Genomic DNA, 18,965 nt, shown 5'->3' on the forward strand with positions numbered 1-18,965 from the left:
ACTCAGCCAATTTCCATTCACGTTTCCAGCCCGCCACTGAACAGGCAGTGCTGCCTGGGACTGGGGGTGAGGGGAGTCGGGGGTGCGGGGTGTATAACTCCATTGGGGGGGGGCTAAAGAAATCCCTGTGGCAACCTGCCCCTCCCTTCACTGCCCTTCCCCCCTCCCCGATCACCTGCCCCCTTCTCTCCCCTTCACCCGTCCCCAATCACCAACCCCGCCTTCTCATATACCTCCCATTCACCCTTCACCCCTCATCACCTGCCCCTCCCCTCTCCCTTCACCCCTCCCAATCATCTGCCCCTCCCCTCTCCACCTTCACCCCTCCTCATCACCTGCCCCTCCCCTCTCCCCTTCACCCCTCCATCACTTGCCCCTCCCCTCTCCCCTTCACCCCTCCCCATCACCTGCTCTGCCCCCTCTCCTTCACCCCCCCATCACCTGCCCCCTCCCCCTTCAGCCTTTCCCTTCACCTGCCCCTTCCCTCTCCCCTTCACCCCTCCCCATCACCTACCCCTCCCCTCTCCCCTTCACCCCTGCCCATCACCTGCCCCTCCACTCTCCACCTTCACCCCTCCCCATCACCTGCTCCTCCCATCTCCACTTTCACCCCTCCCCTTCACCTGCCCCTCCCCTCTCCTTGTCACCCCTCCCCTTCACCTGCCCCTCCCCTCTCCACCTTCACCACTCCCTTCACCTGCCCCTCCCCTCTGCCCTTCATCCTCCCTCTTCACCTGCCCCTCCCCTCTCCACCTTCACCACTCCCTTCACCTGCCCCTCCCCTCTGCCCTTCATCCTCCCTCTTCATCTGCCCCTCCCCTCTCCACCTTCACCCCTCCCCATCACCTGCCCCTCCCCTCTCCACCTTCACCCCTCCCTTCACCTGCCCCTCCCATCTCCACCTTCACCCCTCCCCATCACCTGCCCCCTCTCTCCCCTTCACCCCTTCGCATCACCTGCCCCTCCCTTCTCCCCTTCACCACTCCCCATCACTTGCCCCTCCCCTCTCCCTTTCACCTTCCCCCTTCATCTGCACCTCTCCTCTCCCCTTCACCCCCCCTTCACCTGCGCCTCCCCTCTCCTCTTCAGCCCTCCCCTCCACCTGCCCCTCCCCTCTCCACCTTCACTCCTCCCTTTACCTGAGCCTCCCCTCTGCCCTTCACCCTCCCTCTTCACCTGCCCCCTTCACCTTCACCCCTCCCTTTCACCTGCTCCTCCCCTATCCACCTTCACCCCCTCATCACCTGCCCCCTCCCTCTCCACTTTCACCCCTCCCCTTCACCTCCCCCCTCCCCTTCACCCTCCCTCTTCACCTGCCCTGCCCCTCTCCACCACCTGCCCCTCCCCTCTCCACCATCACCCCTCATCACCTGCCTCTCCCTGCTCCCCATCACCTGTCCCTTCCCTCTCCACCTTCACCCCTCCCCATCACCTACCCCTCCCTTCTACCGTTCACCCTCCCACTCCCTGCTCCACCTTCACCCCTCCCTTTCACCTGCCCCCCATCACCTGCCCCTCCCATCTCCACCTTCACCCCTCCCCTTCACCTCCCCTGCCATCTTCACCTTCACCCCTCTCCATCACCTGCCCTTCCCTTCTCCCTTTCACCCCTCCCCATCACTTGCCACCCCCATCTTCACCCCTCCCCTTCACCTGCCCCTCCCCTCTCCACCTTCATCCCTCCCCATCACCTACCCCACCCTTACCCCCTTCACGCCTCCCCATCACCTGACACTTCCCTTTCCCCTTTACCCCTCCCCATGACCTGCCCCTCCCCTCTCCACCTTCACCCCCCATCACCTACCCCTCCCCTCTCCACCTTCACCCCTCCCCATCACCTACCCCTCCCTTTCCCCTTCACCCCTCCTGTTCACCTGCCCGTCCCCTCTACACCCCTCCCCATCACCTTTCCCCCTTCTTCCCTTCACCCCTCCCCATCACCTGCCCCTCCCCTCTCCCTTTCACCCCACCCTTCATATGCCCCTCCCCTCCCCCTTCACTCCTCCCTCTTCACCTGCCCCTCCTGTCTCCCCTTCACCCCTCCCCATCACCTGCCCCTCCCTTCTCCCCTTCACCCCTCCCCATCACTTGCCCCTCCCCTCTCCATCCCTCCCCTTCACCTGCCCCTCCCCTCTCCACCTTCAACCCCCCATCACCTGCCCCTTTCCTCTCCCCTTCATCCCTTCCCTTCACCTGCCCCCCTTCACTCTCCCTCTTCACCTGCCACTCCCCTCTCCACCGCCTGCCCCTCCCCTCTGCCCTTCACCCTCCCTCTTCTCCTGCCCCTCCCTTCTCCCCTTCACCCTCCCCATCACCTGCCCCTCCATTCTCCACCTTCACCCCTTTCCTTCACCTGCCCCCCTCCCCTTCACCCACCCTCTTCACCTGCCCCTCCCCTCTCCACCACCTGCCCCACCCTTTTCCCCTTCACCCTCCCCATAACCTGCCCCTCCCTCTTCCACCTTCACCCCTCCCCATCAGCTGCCCTTCCACTCTGCCCTTCACCCTCCTTTTTCACCTGCCCCCTCCTCTCCCCTTCACCCCCCTTCACCTGACCCTCACCTCTCCACCTTCACCCCTTCCCATCACCTCCCCCTCCTTTTTTCCCTTCACCCCTCCCTATCACCTGCCCCTCCCTTTTCTATTTCACCCCTCCATCACCTGCCCCTCCCCTCTCCCATTAACCCTTCCCCTTCACCCCTCCCCTTCACCTGCCCCTTCCCTCTCCACCTTCCCCCCTCCCCTTCAACTGCCCCTCCCATCTCCACGCTCACCCCCCATCACCTGCCCCTTCCTTCTCCCCTTCACCTCTCTCCCATCACCTGCCCCTCCCCTCTGCACCTTCACCCCCCCATCACCTGACCGTACCCTTTCCCCTTCACACCTCTTCACCTGCCTCTTCCCTCTCCACCTTCACCCTCCCCATCACCTGCCCCCTCCACCTTCACCCTTCCTCTTCACCTGCCCCTCCCCTTCCACCTCCAACCCTCCCCTACACCTTCTCCTCCCATCTCCACCTTCATCCCTCTCCATCACCTGCCCCTCCCTTCTCCCCTTCACCCCTCCCCATCACCGGACCCTTCCCTTTCTCCTTCACCCCTCCCCATTACCTGACCCTCCCTTTTCCCCTTCACCCCTCTCCATCACCTGCCTCTCCCTTCTCCCCTTCACCCCTCCCTTCACCTGCCCCTCCCCTCTGCCCTTCACCCCTCCCCATCACCTGCCTCTCCCTTCTCCCCTTCACCCCTCCTCTTCACCTGCCCCTCCCCTCTCCACCTTCCCCCCCTTCATCACCTGACCCTCCCCTCTGCCCTTCACCCTCCCTCTTCACCTTCCCCCCTCCACCTTCACCCCTCCCCTTCACCTGCCCCTCCCCTCTCCCCTTCACCCCCCATCTACCCCTCCCCTTCACCCCCATCCTACCCCTCCCTTCTCCCATTCACCCCTCCCCTTCATCTGCCCCTCCCCTCTGCCTCTCACCATCCCTTTTCACCTCCCCTCCCCTTCACCCTCCCTCTTCACCTGCACCTCCCTTCTCCCCTTCACCCCCAATCACTTGTCCCTCCCCTCTCCTCTTCATCCTTCCCCTTCACCTGCCCTTCCCCTCTCCACCTTCACCCCCTATCACCTGCCCCTTCCCTCTCCCCTCACCCCTTCTTTTCACCTGCCCCCCCTCACCCTCCTTCTTCACCTGCCCCTCCCTTCTCCACCTGCTCCTCCCCTCTCCACCACCTGCCCCTCCCTTCTCCCTTTCAACCCTCCCCTTCACCTGACCGTCCCTTCTCCACCTTCACCACTTCCCTTCACCTGCCCCCCTCCCCTTCACCCTCCCTCTTCACCTGCCCCTTCCCTCTCCACTACCTGCCCCTCCCTTCTGCCTTCACCCCCCCATCACCTGCCCCTCCCCTCTCCTCTCCAACTGTCAGCCGGTCTCTGCCCCTCCCCCGCTCTCTCTGCCCTCCCCCCTCAGTGTCTCCTCTCAGGCAGAGGGGCCCTGACCCCCTTCAGACAACACCCCCAGAGTGATCCCTGGGGCGCAGGTTCATTTCTCTCTGACCCCAGGGACCAGACCTGCCCCCGCACTGACTCTGTGACTCTCCCCAGTGGACGTGACTCTGGATCCAGACACGGCAAATCCCCGACTCGTCCTGTCTGAGGATTGGAAACGTGTGAGAGATGGAGACACCCGCCAGGATCTGCCCGACAACCCCAAGAGATTTGATTCTTGGCCCTGTGTGCTGGGCGCTGAGCAGCTCACGGGCGGGAGGTGTTACTGGGAGGTGGAGGTGGGAGACAAGACTTGGTGGGAGCTGGGGGTGTGCAGGGAATCTGTGAGCAGGAAGGGGGGGGGTCACACTCTCACCTGAGAATGGCTGCTGGGCAGTGGAGCTGTGGGACGGGGAATACTCGGCCCTCACCTCCCCCCCGACCCCCCTCCCCGTGAGCGCCAGGCCCGGCCGGGTGGGGATTTTCCTGCACTACGAGGCGGGCGAGGTCTCATTTTACAATGTGACTGACAGGTCCCATCTCTTCACTTTCACCGACACCTTCTCCGGGCCCCTCCGCCCTTATTTCTGTCCTGGCCTCAACTGTGGGGAGACAAACGCGGCTCCCCTGACAATCTGCCCCGTCCCAGCGCAGCTGGAGGGAATCTCTGTCCCCGACAGGGACCCTGCGGCACAGACTGGCCCCTCCCAGTGCTGACACCCCCCAGCCCGGCTCCCATGGGGACGTATAAGGGCATCACCCACCTGCCCCCACCCCCGTCAGTGCCCAGGCCTGTGCGCTGTGGGGGGAGGGAGTCAGGGGAGCAGCTGCAGGGCTGTGGGGGGCAGGGCAGTGTGGGAAATGTGTTAATTGTTCCCCCACCCCCAGCTCCACTTCCAGCTCCCTGGGTGTGACTCAAAGGCAGGTCAGTAAAGGGCAGAGCCTGATGCTCCTGCCCCCACCCTTCCCGCACCCCAACCTCCTGCCTCAGGTCAACACCTGCACCCCACACACCAGCCCCTCTGCAGCCCCTCTCCCCTCGGTCATAACTCCCTGCCGCACCCTGCACCCTTCCCCCACACCAGCATCCTCTCCTGCACCCAGCCGCCCTCCTGCGCCTGCACCCCAATCCCTGAGCCAGGTCAGCACCAGACCCCTCTGAGCGCTCCTGCCCCAGACCACAGCCGCCCCCCAGCCCCTGCACCCTCTTGCACACTCCTCCCGCAGGCCAGAATCCTCAAATGCCCTCCTGTGCCCTGCACTCCAGTTCCCTGCCCCCGGTCAGAACCCCTCCACCCAACCTGCCTCTCTGCCCCCATGACCCCTCCTGGACCCCACAACCCAATCCCCCCCCTCCACCCTCCCGAGCTCCCTTCCTCTGTCCAGACCCCTCCCCCCTCTGGAGAACAGCACAGCCCTTGGTCAGGTCTGAAAATATTCCCTGGCTCCCACCCGAAATTACTCCCACCCCATGGGCAGCGGGTGAGCTCAGGGCTGGGGGAGGCCAGACTCCAGCCTCACCCCTCCCACCTGAGGCCACACAGAGACCTAGGCAAGGTGGGGGGCGGGGTGAGGAGTTCATTCCCTTGCTGAGGCTGCATGTGTTGCCTGGTGCCCTGCAGTAACACCAGGCGGGTGCCTCAGTTTCCCTAGGCCCAGCGTCCATGTATAGCCGTCATGGGAGCTCGGGTGTGGTGACTTCTGCCAGGTAGATAAGGGGAGTCCCAGCTCTCTGGAACCTAGGCCACCCGGTGACCCCTTTCTTCCCCAGGAACCAGGACAAAGGAGGGAGCAGGGGCCTGGCTGGTTGGAAGGGGAACTGGGCAGTTTGGGGTTGGGCAGTCTGGTCTGGCTGGAGAGGGAGGAAGGAGGCCAGGAGTGGGACTTGGACACAAGTCGTCCTCACCCTGAACTCTTACATCACCACTCGCTCAGTGTGGGCTGCAGCCAGAGGGTCCCCTCTGCGCTCCCGTCTCACTTACCACCAGATACACTGGAACACTGGGGTGAGAGGTCATTTCAACCCCATCACCCCACAGTCAGTCCCTCCCGCTCCAGAGAGCCAGTCCCTCAGCACCCAGCAAAGGTGCACCCCACAGCTCTCCAAAGGCACCATGGCCAGCCACCGCCTTCCAGAGAAGAACTTCAGAAGTGTGTAAGAAATAGAAATGAGCCAGGCCCCGATGGATACCAGGCAGGGAACGTTCTCCCGGCACCGGTGCATGCGGCGAGCGCACCCGGCTAACGGAACGGACGTGAGCCAGGATCTAACCACTGAGAGATCCCCCCCAGCGTGGAAAAGTTTGGGGGGCGGAGGGATATGAGATTTTGATGAAGTTGAGGAACCTCCCCCATGCAGACCCTGGCTGATCCTTCGCCTGTCCCATACAATCAGCCACATCTATGCCTGCACCCCGTGGCCCTATGTGGAGCTCCCACCCTCATGTGACCCTCCAGCCTTACAGGTCCCATCCTCATGTGGCTATGCAGCCCCCTCCCATTTGTACCCAAGCTTAATGTCCCCTCCCTGCCACTAGCTCCTGAGCCCACGCCCAGTCTGTCCCCCACGGGCCCTTCTGCACCAGCCTGTGACTCCTCCCCTCCCTCCCAGCAGCCCTGAGGGCCTGGCTCTGCTTCCTGTCCCGAAGCCACAGTGACCACAGCTGGAGGAAAGGCAGAACTGCAGCTTTTCCCCCACCCACCCCCCGCCACATCTATTTCCTGCTTTAAATAAATCTCTGGCCGTTAGTTCTGTGCCCGGGCAGTGGTGCAGAATTCCCCAGGAGCAGCAGCTGCTCGGCGAGTCCAGCTTTTCTGAGCATCTCCCCCCACCTTGTAACTCTGAGCCCTGCCCTTCACCAGCAACAGGCCCGAGAACAAGGAGGGGGCAGAGGCCAGGTGTGAACACACCTGGGATTGGAAGTCACCCAAGTGGTGCTCCGGCCTCCAGTGCGCTGTGGCCCCGAGTGTTTGTTTCATTAGAGGTTGGGTTCTGTTTGTTACATTGTTTGTTATTGTTACGAAACCATTAAAAGTTCGTTAGGAAGGAGAAGTCCCTGCATTTTAAATCATTCCTAGGGCTTTCCAAAGAGTATCAAAGCACAAACCTGGGATAAAATAAAGGTTGTGACTGCCAGGGCGCTCCACGCCCCCGATGAGGAATGGAAAACTGCTGCAAGGTGCGTATACTGACCAGGGCAGGGAAAAGAGGGGTGAAGGGGGGTGAGTGAGAGGCTGAGAAGAAGAGAGGTGGTGAAGGCTGAGTGAGAAAAATAATGCGGCCTTGGAAGACAGCTTATCAGGAAGCAGCCTGAGCAAGATGTGTTTAGCTCCGCATGAGCATGTAACTGCAAGACTGACTTGTGCCAGAAGATTCAAGTTTCCGTATCTGTGCAGCCCATAACGGAGCTATTGTTGCATGGGGTATCTAAGGACGACTGTACTTTGTTTTTGCTGAGAACTGGACGCCCCTCTCGCCTTTTCTCCCGTGGCCATGTTAAATAAAGCGCTTCTGTTGGCCAAACAGTGATCCTGTCTGAATTTCTATGACGGAGAGTGGGGAGCAAAACTGAGCAATTGTTTTCCTCTAGCAACGCCAGGTGCGACCCCAGCGCTCTTCTCATTCCCATTTCCACCGGGTTTTACACATACCTGCCGGGCACGTCTTGTAAACAGGATCATCGACATTGCTGGTTCGCTCCAAGCCCCAGGGCCGTTTGCCTGGGCTGTGCAGCGCCACCAGCCAATTTCCCAGTGTTGCTGGTGGGTGTCACGTCCTGTTGTGGAAAACGTCGCTGCTCCGGGTCACAGAGGGTGTTTTGGGAAATGTGGGAGCAGAGTTCGTAGCGCTAAACCCCTGAGAGTGATCCACCGAGTGTCTCTGTGTGCCTCACTCTCGTTCGTGTGCCGTGTTGGCCTGGGGTTTGGTGCAGGGGGAGCCGTGGCAGGGGTGGGAGGTGACACCTCACAGCAGGAGGTTGGATGTGGGGGGGCTCAGGCCAGGGGTGGGGGACTCAGTGGCCAAGAGTTCGGTGGTGTTGGGGTCCGGTCAGAGGAGGGGCTGAGTGCTGGGAGTTGGGAGGTCTCAGGGAGTTGACCGGGGCAGCCACAGTGGGAAGGTGGCGCAGGTGGGTTACCATGGCTGAACTTTGAATAAAGGGCAGCCTCCTGAGATGGAGCAGGTCTGTATCCGTAACTTCCAAGGCGCAGCATGTTAACGTGGGAAGTGCATATCTGGTAACCCTGGGGGCTGGGCTGGGGGTTGAGGGTCATGCTGCTTAGCCCTGGCATCTCCGTTGGGGGGTTGGGGGGGGCAGCCCATGCAGCAGCCCAGCCCTGGAGGGAGCAAGAGGGGCTGGGGCCAGGCCATGACACTGGGCTGAGGCCCAGGGTGAATTTGGTGGGGAGGGGACTGGCCTCAGCTTTGAGGTGGGGGGCGGCTCTTGGGGCCAGGTTCAGCCCCAGGCTGAACTGGGGGCCCTGGCACTAGCTATGGGGTGGGGAAGGACATAGGGGCCGGCCCTGCCCCCAATTCCCTGGGGGAGCGGTGCTGTGGGGGCCAGGGCCAGGCCAAGGCACTAAGCTGAGCTCCAGCTCTGGGGTGTGGGGCCCTCTCCAGCTTCAGGGGGTGGGGGGTGTTAAGGCCGGTGCTGGGCAGCAGTGCTGGGACCAGCCTGCCACAGCCTGAACTGGGGGTGAACAGCCCTGAGGGGATGGAACGCTCAGGGAAAAGGGCGGGAAAAACCGGTTCGTTCCGGTTCCAACTGTCAGCGCCCGACAACCCCGCACAGCTGCACCAAAATGCAAAATCCCCTGACCCTAGGAGGCAACTGCCACGTGCAAAGCCCCCCTTGAATCCAAGGAAGAGACACTTGGCTCTCTCCCTGGGGGTAACCCCAAGCTCTCCCTTTTCCTTAGGAGATTGCTTGGAAACAAAGAACAGGAGTGGGCTGCCGAGTGAGAGCTGACCTTGCTTTCGGCAGCCATCACACAGACACGCCTCCAGCACACAGAATTGAAATTATTGCCTTACGAATGTAATTTATTCAGTAAACACTAGATGGAGCAATACGAAGCCAGTAAACAGGCGTACTTCGCTGCTGGATATAATAAAACAACTGAAAACATTCTGGCTGGAGCACAGAGAATTACTTCTCTGGTACTCAGCTTAGAAGTTACAGTGTACAGAGGAAAAATACATCAACCAGCCTAGGAAGTGCCACGCCAAATCCAAAACAATATAAGCTGATTGTACTTAACTAAACATTTCCTTTCTGCTTCCATATCTATGCTCTAATTAGGAGATGGACAGGGTATTTACAGGCTTTACTCATCCTGCGTTAGCATCTTGTCTGAGTCTTTCTGCTTCAGCCCAGCACAAAAGACTCTCCTTCAGCAGGCCCCTGCTTCAATTCAAAAATCCCCATCTTTCTCCATTGGCTCTCCTGCCAGCTCCCCACAGAGAAACCGCTGAGGGCTTAACTCTTTACCAGCATTCTTTATGTCATGTTGAAAACGGGACAGGCTTTGAGTCCTTAGTGTCCTGTAGCATTTCCATATACAGACATTTTGTCTTGTGAGGAAGGGAGAAGTGGTGGATGCAGTATTCCTGGACCTTAGTAAGGCATTTGATACAGTCTCGCACGATCTTCTTATCAATAAACTAGGTAAATACAACTAGATGGGGCTACTATAAGGTAGGTGCATAGCTGGCTGAATAACCATTCCGAGAGAGTAGCTAGTAATGGTTTACAATCATGCTGGAAGGGCATAAGAAGTGGGGTTCCACAGGGATCTGTTTTGGGAGCAGTTCTGTTCAATATTTACATCAGTGATTTACATATGGGCGTAGAGAGTACGCTTATTCAGTTTGCAGATGATACCAAGCTGGGAGGGGTTGCAATTGCTCTGGAGGACAGGACAGGACAGGGTCAGGATTAAAACAGAGCTGGACAAACTGGAGAAATGATTTGAGGTAAACCAGATGAAATTTAATAAGGACAAATGCAAAGTACTCCACTTAGGAAGGCACAATCAGCTTCATATGTATAAATCCTGTTCTTCTTCCTCTCTCCATTTCCCCGTTCCCTCCGAACCCTGTCATCCCCCCCAGCCAATCCTGGGGTGTGTCCCTCCCCCACCCTCTCTCCTCCCCTCTCTTTTCAGTTCCACTTCCACATTTTCATCCCTCACCTTCTGCCGCCCCCTTCTTCTTCAGTGTCACCACAAGCCGCCACATGCAGAGCAAAGGGCCAGGAGAACAGAAAGTCCCCCGACGGCCATGGCCTCCACAGCTACCACAGAGGACATACGAGACGATGCCATTTGTTCCATCTGCCTGGGATACCTGCGCCAGCCAGTGACTATAGCCTGTGGGCACAACTACTGCCGAGCCTGCCTCACCCGGTACTGTGAGGAAAGGGGCACAGAGAGATGCCTACCCTGTCCCCACTTCCAGACAGGGGAGTTCGAGCCCAACGCCCGGCTGAACAACATCCTGCAAAAGCTCGAGGAGTTGGGGCTAAAGGCAGGGAAGGGGCCAAAGGAGGATCAGTAAAAGAGACATGAGAAACGCCTCACATTCTTCTGGGAGGAGGATGGAGAAGCCTTTTGCTTGGTGTGTGAGAAATCCCTGGAGCAAAAGTCCCATTCGGTGGTTCTCATTGAGGAGGCTGCCCAGGAGTACAAGGTGGGAAATGCTCTACACTTTGCTTCATTACATCCCAGCAGGACCCAGGTTTATCCCCCTCCTGAGCACAAGGATGGACATTCACAGCTGGCTGCTTCCAGTTCTCTCGGGGCCTGGTTTCCAGAGGGCGAGCACTGGGGCTGTGGGCAGTGGGGTGGTTTCCAGGGGGCGAGCACTGGGGCTGTGCGCAGTGGGCTGGTTTCCAGAGTGGCGAGCACTGGGGATGTGGGCAGTGGGGTGGTTACCAGAGGGGTGAGCACTGGGGCTGTGGGCAGTGGGGTGGTTACCAGAGGGGTGAGCACTGGGGATGTGGGCAGTGGGGTGGTTACCAGAGGGCGAGCACTGGGTCTGTGGGCAGTGGGGTGATTACCAGAGGGCGAACACTGGGGCTGTGGGCAGTGGGGTGGTTTCCAGGGGCCAAGCACTGGGGCTGCGGGCAGTGGGCTGGTTTCCAGAGGGGCGAGCACTGGGGCTGTGGGCAGTGGGGTGGTTACCAGAGGGGCAAGCACTGGGGCTGTGGGCAGTGGGCTGGTTTCCAGAGGCGCGAGCACTGGGGCTGTGGGCAGTGGGGTGGTTACCAGAGGGGCGAGCACTGGGGCTGTGGGCAGTGGGGTGGTTACCAGAGGGGCGAGCACCGTGCGCAATGAGACACTATCCAGACCTTTTCTTGCCCCATCTTGGCCATCTTGCTGCAAAAGGGTTTTACCACCAGATTACAAAGGGAGACATCTGAATTGGAATTCATTTGCAAGTTTGACACCTTTGTGGGCAGGGGGGAGTTTAACAGGGGCCTTGATTTCCTTCTGCATCACAAAACTAAACAGCAGAAATGCAGCATTTTAAAGACTAACAAAATGATTTATCTGGTGATGAGATTTTGTGGGACAGACCCACTTCATCAGGTCAATCTCATTTCTAACACAGACGGACGTCTCGAAGTACAGAGTTCCAACATAAATTTCAATAAAAACTGACAAATCAGGTATATAGGACTTCACCCCCTCCTCCAGGAAAAAATAGATTAGCCAATACTCAGCCAGTTCCTCGCTCGCAACCCCCAGCCAATCCCCAGTGCAGAAATCACTAGATACAGAAACACAGCGTTTCTCAAACTCTGTTCTGAGGAACACTGGTGTTCCACGCTGTGTGAATAGGTGTTTTGTGACAATATTTCAGTGCTAGTGATACATGTCCTTCTAAAATGTAAAATAAGAAATTATGCATGTGTCAAAAATACTAAGGCATTTTAATAGTATTTAGATTAGATTTATTAATATATATTATGCATTCATAATAATGTAGTTATTACACTACTCACGCTGAAACAGAGATGCAAAAACACTCTTCCCATTTAAAAAAACAGTCAGACGTGACTTATTTTTATTTTGCAGAAGGTTTCTGAAAAAATAACAAATTTATAAAAAGAAAATATTTAAAAATAATTTTCCATATCTAATTTGTTTTGTGTTTCTTTTTCATAAAAAATGTTTTTTAAGTATAAAGGAAGATTGGTCGTTTTTTGAACAATATTGTCCTTTCAGTTTCTGTGGAAAAGAATGACATTCATTGTCCTTCTTTCGGCTGTCATGTTGATGTTTTTTCCAGTTTGTACTTAATTTTTAATTTTTATCCTTAATTATAGTGTTGCTGCCTATGCTATCAGAAGGACATTAGTTGTTCATTCAAGAGATTTTCTCCTGCTATTTTTTGTTTTTTATAAACTAAAAGATGTAAAAAAACCTCCTTTATATCAAATTTTGAGTATTGCCTGCAGTAATTTTCTGGTATCAAATACCACCCCCCTCCCCCTCCCAGCATATATGTGTTCTGTCAGTATATTCCAAACCCAAAAGTGTTCCATGGCCAAATTATGTTGGGAAACGCTGATATATATGTTATAGCTCCATCTATCTCTGTACATCTGTATCTCCGTATCGAGGTGCAGATATCCTGTATTCTCATTTCTGTTCAGGCTTGAAGAGGTGTCCCTTACCCTTCTATGAAAGCTCATTACCTAACCAATAAAACTGTTAGTCTTTCAGGTGCTACAAAACTGCTTTTTGTACGGCTAGAGAGTAACACAGCTCCCTCTCTGCAACTGATGGCTGTTTATCGCACAGGATGCCCCTGCAGGAGAAGCTCCGGGGGGCCCTGGGCCATCTCAGGGAGCAGCTGGAGGAGGCCCTGGCGCTGACGTCCAAAGAGGAGAATAAAACCGTGGAGTGGCAGGTGGGTGTCTGGGTTTATCTGCCCTGAGCCCTTCCCCCCGCAGTGTTCCCAGGGACAGGGGCTGTGGAGCTCCAGGATGAGGTAAGGAACCTGCTCCGGTTGGGCGGCCCGTGACCCAGGCGTGCTGCCAGCAGGATGAGGCTGTGTACTTGTGGGGATCTGAGCACAGCAGCTCCCTGGCCCCTCTGCAGTAGCGCACACTCACCCCGTGCTCTCCCTTAGCGGTAAATTCTCAGTGGTGGGTGCAGCATTTTCACTATCACAGGGATCCTGTTTCCCGCCTGCAGCTGGCAGGATTCAGAGGCCTGTGAAATTACTTCACAGCATCTCTGCAGCCTGGAGCAAATGGGCTGTTCCCTCCCGCTCCGTCCCCCAAAGCCCTTACAATGTGTCTGCCCCACTCCCATATCAGACACTGGAGCTGGGCACTGAGCAGAGGGGTTCCCCCAGGGGTGAGGTCTGACACCTCTCAGCGGCTGGGCTGGGGGCTGAGCTCTTGTGCACATGGAACCAGAGGCGGGCGTGGAGCTCTGTGGTGAATCCGCCCCACGGCTGCGCCTGCCCGGCACCAACATCCAGCTGGGGCTGTGCACCCGTCATTGCACCTGAGCCGGCCAGATCAAAGCTCGCAGGATGTGTCTGTACGTGGTGCTGTGACACCTCCATGGCAGGGGGACACCCCTGAGCCAGCAGAGCCAGGGTCCGTCTGTGTACAGCCAGGCAGAGCCCGGCCACCTCACAACCTCTGGTGCCCCCCTGTGGCCACCCTATCCCGGTCACCTGCTGCTGTGCCTGTGACCTGTCCTGAGCTGTTGGTAGCCGGGGGATGAACCCACAGGGGAAATGGCTGTGCTGGTTCAGCAGCACAGGGCGAGTGAGGCAGACACTGGCTAGGCACTGGGCACATGGGAACAGAACACGTGGCCAGGCTGGGTGAGGCCACAGCCAGCTCTGACAATACACTGGGAGCCCAACACCCATGAGAGCCCCAGGCTGGCACCCAAAGGGCTGTTGGCACCTGCCCCTCGGTCCTGCCCATCGCAGGGCTGGGCAGGGTTGTCAGAGAAGTAGCATCACCCACACCCTGCTGCAATGGGTCCCCTGGGTGTGTGCAGCAGTGCCGACCCCTTTTGCACATCCTGCATCCCACTCATGTAGTGAGAATACCTATGATCTGTTGCAAAGCTTGTTGCTTAGCGGCATCTTCCACTTTTCAGATAGTGGTGAATCTCCGAAGTCAAATCTCTCTGGATCTATCGTTGGGGCCGGAGTACCACACTGAGGCCTTACCACGGATTCGGGCTCAAAAAGGTCTGCTATCTGTTGTCCTTGCTTCACAACAATGTCATGACTTGTTTCATTAGCAGTCAGTACAGTCACCTTCGCCTGGGCTTCAGTGGGTAACACTGTGATTCCTCTGGGAACCAGCCTTCCTTCAGGCAGACCTTAAATTGGCTGCTCTCCCCTCGGCTAGAGTTCGTCCACCGCTTGTCAGCCAGGTACTCCGGGCGAGCACCTCTCGCTCTGTGCTTGCAGGCACTACTAAGGGAGTTGTGCCCGCGTACCTCAGAGCACCCACTGGTAGTGCAGGTGACTCCTGTTTCGCATCCTCAATCTTCTTGTCGGCTTCAGCACAAATTGTATGAATCATCAGGGTGGTCAGGTATTGGTCCCCAGCCTGTCACCTGCAGTATTCCGCCAGTACCTTAAAGAGACTGGAGCTGGTGCCTATTAGTACAGACACATCATGGATCCCCTTGGGGTCAGGGCATATTAAGGCTGCTGTGTCTACTTCCTGTTTTACCCTGGCCACCTCCTCCAGGAACTCAAGGTGCACTATGATATATCCCGCATTCATGCTGAGTCCACACAGACCGAGACCCATCAGTGGTTGAATAGGCAGGTGCCCAAGCATTTGTTGGTAGAATGACTGGAATATAACAGTCATTTGAGATCTTGTATCCAGCACAGCTCTACATTCCATCCTTTCTATATTCACAGTGACCTCCGCTCGTGGCCCTATCAGTCCTTGCGAGATTGAAGTGGGTCTGTCTCTTCTAGGGGAGCCTCCAGTTCCTGTGAGCTTAGGCAGCTCTTTTTCCTAACTCTGTGGCCGTTTCCCAACTAATCCTCAGCTTCCCATAAACTAAGCCGAAATTTTCCTCATTTTGGCAATTGGCAGCACTGTGCCCATCTTGACAACACTGGTAGCAGAAAAACTCTCCTCTCCTCCTCCGCCTGGGTGGGGTGGTGGCTCCAGATATCGACATCTCCATCACCACAGCCTGTGGCTTCTCATCCCTGTAAATCCTAGCCTGGTCAATGATGCTTTGCAACTCAGCCATCTGTCCTGTCAGGACCTGAATTTGTTGAGCAAGGTCTTCTCTGGTGTTCACCATCAGTAAACTGGCTGTTGGTTGGGGTGCTGTGCCGGCTGGCTCAAGCACTTGGACTTCCAAAAACTCACTGGCAGCTTCCCTAGTTTCCTCCTCTCTGACCTCTTTAATCAGCTGGGAGTAGCTTGGGGGGTGCTCCCGTTGTTCTCTTAACCCGAGATGACGTAGAATCGGGCTGTAATACTGAGTTCCTCTTACAATTTGAGCCAGTCTGGCCTGGTCCATCTGCTCCACAGTAACTGCTCCCCTAATGATATCTCTGTAGCAGTCTCTCCAGCCTTTGGTATAGACCGAAAGCTTCTCTCCCTGGTGTTGCTTAGCATTAAGGAAGGTACAATAACTGTCTTCAGGGTTCTCCAGACTCCCAAAGGCAGGAGTGGGGCAGCTAGACAATCCTTTACACTGGCCTGAGGTTTAGTGGGCTTCAAGGTGCAAATGACATCTAACGCTGGGCCCCGAGACTCTACTAAACATCTTTGCTTCTCTCTGTCTGGTACAGGCCACTGCTCTAGCATTTCAGTGGTGTGTTCTGGCCAGGGTTCAAACTCCTCTTCCCCAGGAAATCATCTGAGCTTACAATAGAAGCTCTCCATGACATGGGGTAGCACACACTGTCCCAGTGTCTGCCCCATCCAGATCGATGCTCCAGTGCTGACAAGATGACACCCGGGGTCCCCCGCAAGATGCCTTAGATTGAGTGTCCTCCCTCCCGTGCAGGTTGACACCAGTTAGCCATCACATGAATACGCAAGTAGACATCTGTGGCGCCTTCTTCTGGGTGGCGTCTCCTTTCATAACCATCCCTCAAGTAACTGTCCCAGCTCAATTGCATTGAGCAATGTCCTTGGCCTCTCAGGCTCACCAGTCCAATACTGTAAACAGCCAATCCACACACCCAGCTTTCTCTTCACCCCCAATTCAACTGCCCCACTTACAACTCGGTCCGGTGTGTGTGGGCTCTGACACGTCCCCTCATGGAACCTGAGGCAATGCCGCCTTTGCGCTGGTCAGGCGTTCTCCTTGCTCCTTGCCAGCTGCCACACTGACCAGCCGCCCCAGCCACCCACTGCTCCTACCAGCCATCTGCCAGTCACACTGTCCACTGTGGGTTTGGTCTGAAGCACAACTCTGAGATTTCAGCTCTTAGTGGCTTTAGCTGCCATCCTGGGATTTCAGCTCACACCATCTACCAAAGTTGAGTCTCATACAAGATAGAAACACGAGCATCCAGCTCTACTTTTTAATAGATGAAGAGTACAAATCAAACCAGGCTTATAGCTAGATGGCCAAAACCCAAGCAGGGACAAAACATTAAACTTGCTGATCCAACCCATATCCCTCCTCTTTTGCTTTACAATGCTTTAAACCAGGGGAGTCCTGTGTAAAACATGTCTTATCCAGTTATGAGGACTGCCCTGTCCCCCACAAGGACTTGGGGCATTGGTGAGATTTCACAATTCTTATACTGAGTGTAGCATAAATTGTGATTTTGCAGCAGTGTGTTTACAAACGACAAAATCTCACTGCTCCTTGCTACCCATCAGGCTTTGTTTGCAAGGTACCACATATCCACACCATTGCATTCCCATGCAAACGATCTCTGGGAGACACATTCCTCCCAGTCTTCAGCAGCATTGAGTTCCTGCTGGCACATTCCTCACATCTGTAAGATGGGAGGAGGTCGAGGGCAAGAGCTCTGGCTGGAGCTGGATAGTGTGTGCAGGACGAGTGTAAGATTTCCACCCTATCCCTCTGGTATGGCCTCTTCCCCTTTTCCCTCCTTCCCCACCCAGTCACCCACCCACAGACACTCACCAATTGCCCAGAAACGGGACCCAGCACACGGAGAAGAGGATGGTGATAGGCACTGAGACCCAGGAGGCAGTGTCCTGAAGCTCTCTGCCCCTCACCCAAGGAGAGGCCCACAGAGAGCCTCAAGACAAAACCCATCCCTTGTTTTTAAACTTTCCCTCCCAGGTCTGGTTTAGTAACTCACATTTCCCCTGTTCTTATTCTCATAAGTGCCTGAACCGTTTTTGCTGAAATTCTCCAGTAATGCTCAGCCTGAGGCAGACACCCAGCAGGGAGATTTTTCAACCTAAAGGTAAACGTTTGTGAGGATTGTCAGAAGTGGAAAACAAGGTCTAATCATGAGCACTGCGAAGCAACCCAGCAAGCATCACTGCCTGTAACCCTGGCTGGCCCTGGGAGTCAGGCTTTTCAACAGCAAACTCTAAAGTGCTTTCACAGGAGGATGAACATTCTAATCCCATACTTCAGAAGGGGAAACTGAGGCACGGAGGGGTTAATGGCCTGTCTTCAGCATTCCCTGGGCTTTCTTGATTTGGTGGAGGCTTTCTTTCCCTCACACACAGGAGCTGGAAGCCTTACAGATGTGGTGCCCAACATGCCAGCCACTGGCCACAGGTGGCTACTTGGCCGGTGGTATGTGGCTAGTTGGCTAGAACAATAAATATAATTTCAGAGTAATGTGAGGTGTAGAATAAGTGGGAGTGGCTATTGCTTCCGAACTGGTTGAACTGGGGCCTGAGCGCTTGATGATTTTAAATACCATGTCTCTTATGTCACTGGAAAAGCAATGAAGGGGCCCGTGGCACCTTATAGACTAACGGAAATGTATGAGCGTCAGCTTTCTGCATCTGACGAAGTGGGTCTTTGCCCGTGCAAGCTTATGCTCATACATTTCTGTTAGTCTATAAGGTGCCACAGGACCCCTCGTTGCTTTTGCAGATTCAGACTAACACGGCTACTCCTCTTATGTTACTGATTCTTAGAGAGCAGGAGAAACAGGGAAAAGCTGAGCGAAAGCTGCCCAAAGGAGTGGATTGGCACCATGTTTGTCGCTGGCTATCACTGCAGAGCAGGTTTCTTTAAGAGGGCTTTGGTCCCTGCTGCTTAGTCACTGTGTGAGAAGGGCTCCTCCCATCCTAACGGCACAGGCTGTGTTGTTACTTTCATTTCTGAAGCTGCTGGGTGCAGCAGAAATAGCAGCAAGCCCGTTCAGCTACAGACAGACAGAAATGAGGAGGACAGAGTCCCGTTCCTTGGCTGTGTGACCCCTGTGCCGAATGGACAAAGCCGCCTCAGCAAAGCAGAAAACCCAGGAACTTTCCCCAGGGGATGCCTGTGGATGAATGAAAACCTGAGTTCACACCTGGGCCCTGACCCTGCTTGGAAGTGGCCCTGCAGGATACAGAAGGTAGGGGGCCTCTGTCCCTGAACACAGAAACCTTCTGTTAAGTCTTTTTACACAGAAGTGTTGTGTCTTTAGGACAGGTGCTAGAAATCAGTAAGGTAAAGAGAAGCCTTGCCCCACTGCAGCCTGCCTTTTCCTTTGTCTTTTTTTTGCTCGATTGCTTCCCCTGCTGAGAGAATGAGGTTTGAATGGATGAGTCGTGGAAGGCCAGCACCTCCAGGGACTTGCAAGCGTTGGAGAGAGGGCGACCATCCATCCCGTACTGGGCTGGACACCAAAAAGGCCTCCCAACTTATTTTTAAAAAGGGCCTAATTGTCCCGTACTTCGGCCATCCGCCCTGACCTTTCGCGCCAGCAGCTGTGCAAAGGCAACTGCTGAGTCTTGGCGAAGTGGGAGGAGTGTGGGTGGGTGTGGCTTCCCTGGGGCTCTCAGGCAGGGCCAGTGGCT

The 18,965-nt window shown here is 56.1% G+C and overlaps 1 pseudogene; it reads left to right on the forward strand.

Annotated features, from left to right (window-relative positions):
- The window catches only part of LOC142024975 (butyrophilin subfamily 1 member A1-like), a 28,428-nt pseudogene extending 23,204 nt beyond the window's left edge, over positions 1 to 5,224 (forward strand).
- The last annotated feature ends 13,741 nt before the right edge of the window (positions 5,225 to 18,965 follow it).

The sequence above is a fragment of the Carettochelys insculpta genome, chromosome 22 (genome assembly GCF_033958435.1).
Source record: "Carettochelys insculpta isolate YL-2023 chromosome 22, ASM3395843v1, whole genome shotgun sequence".
NCBI lineage: Eukaryota > Metazoa > Chordata > Testudines > Carettochelyidae > Carettochelys > Carettochelys insculpta.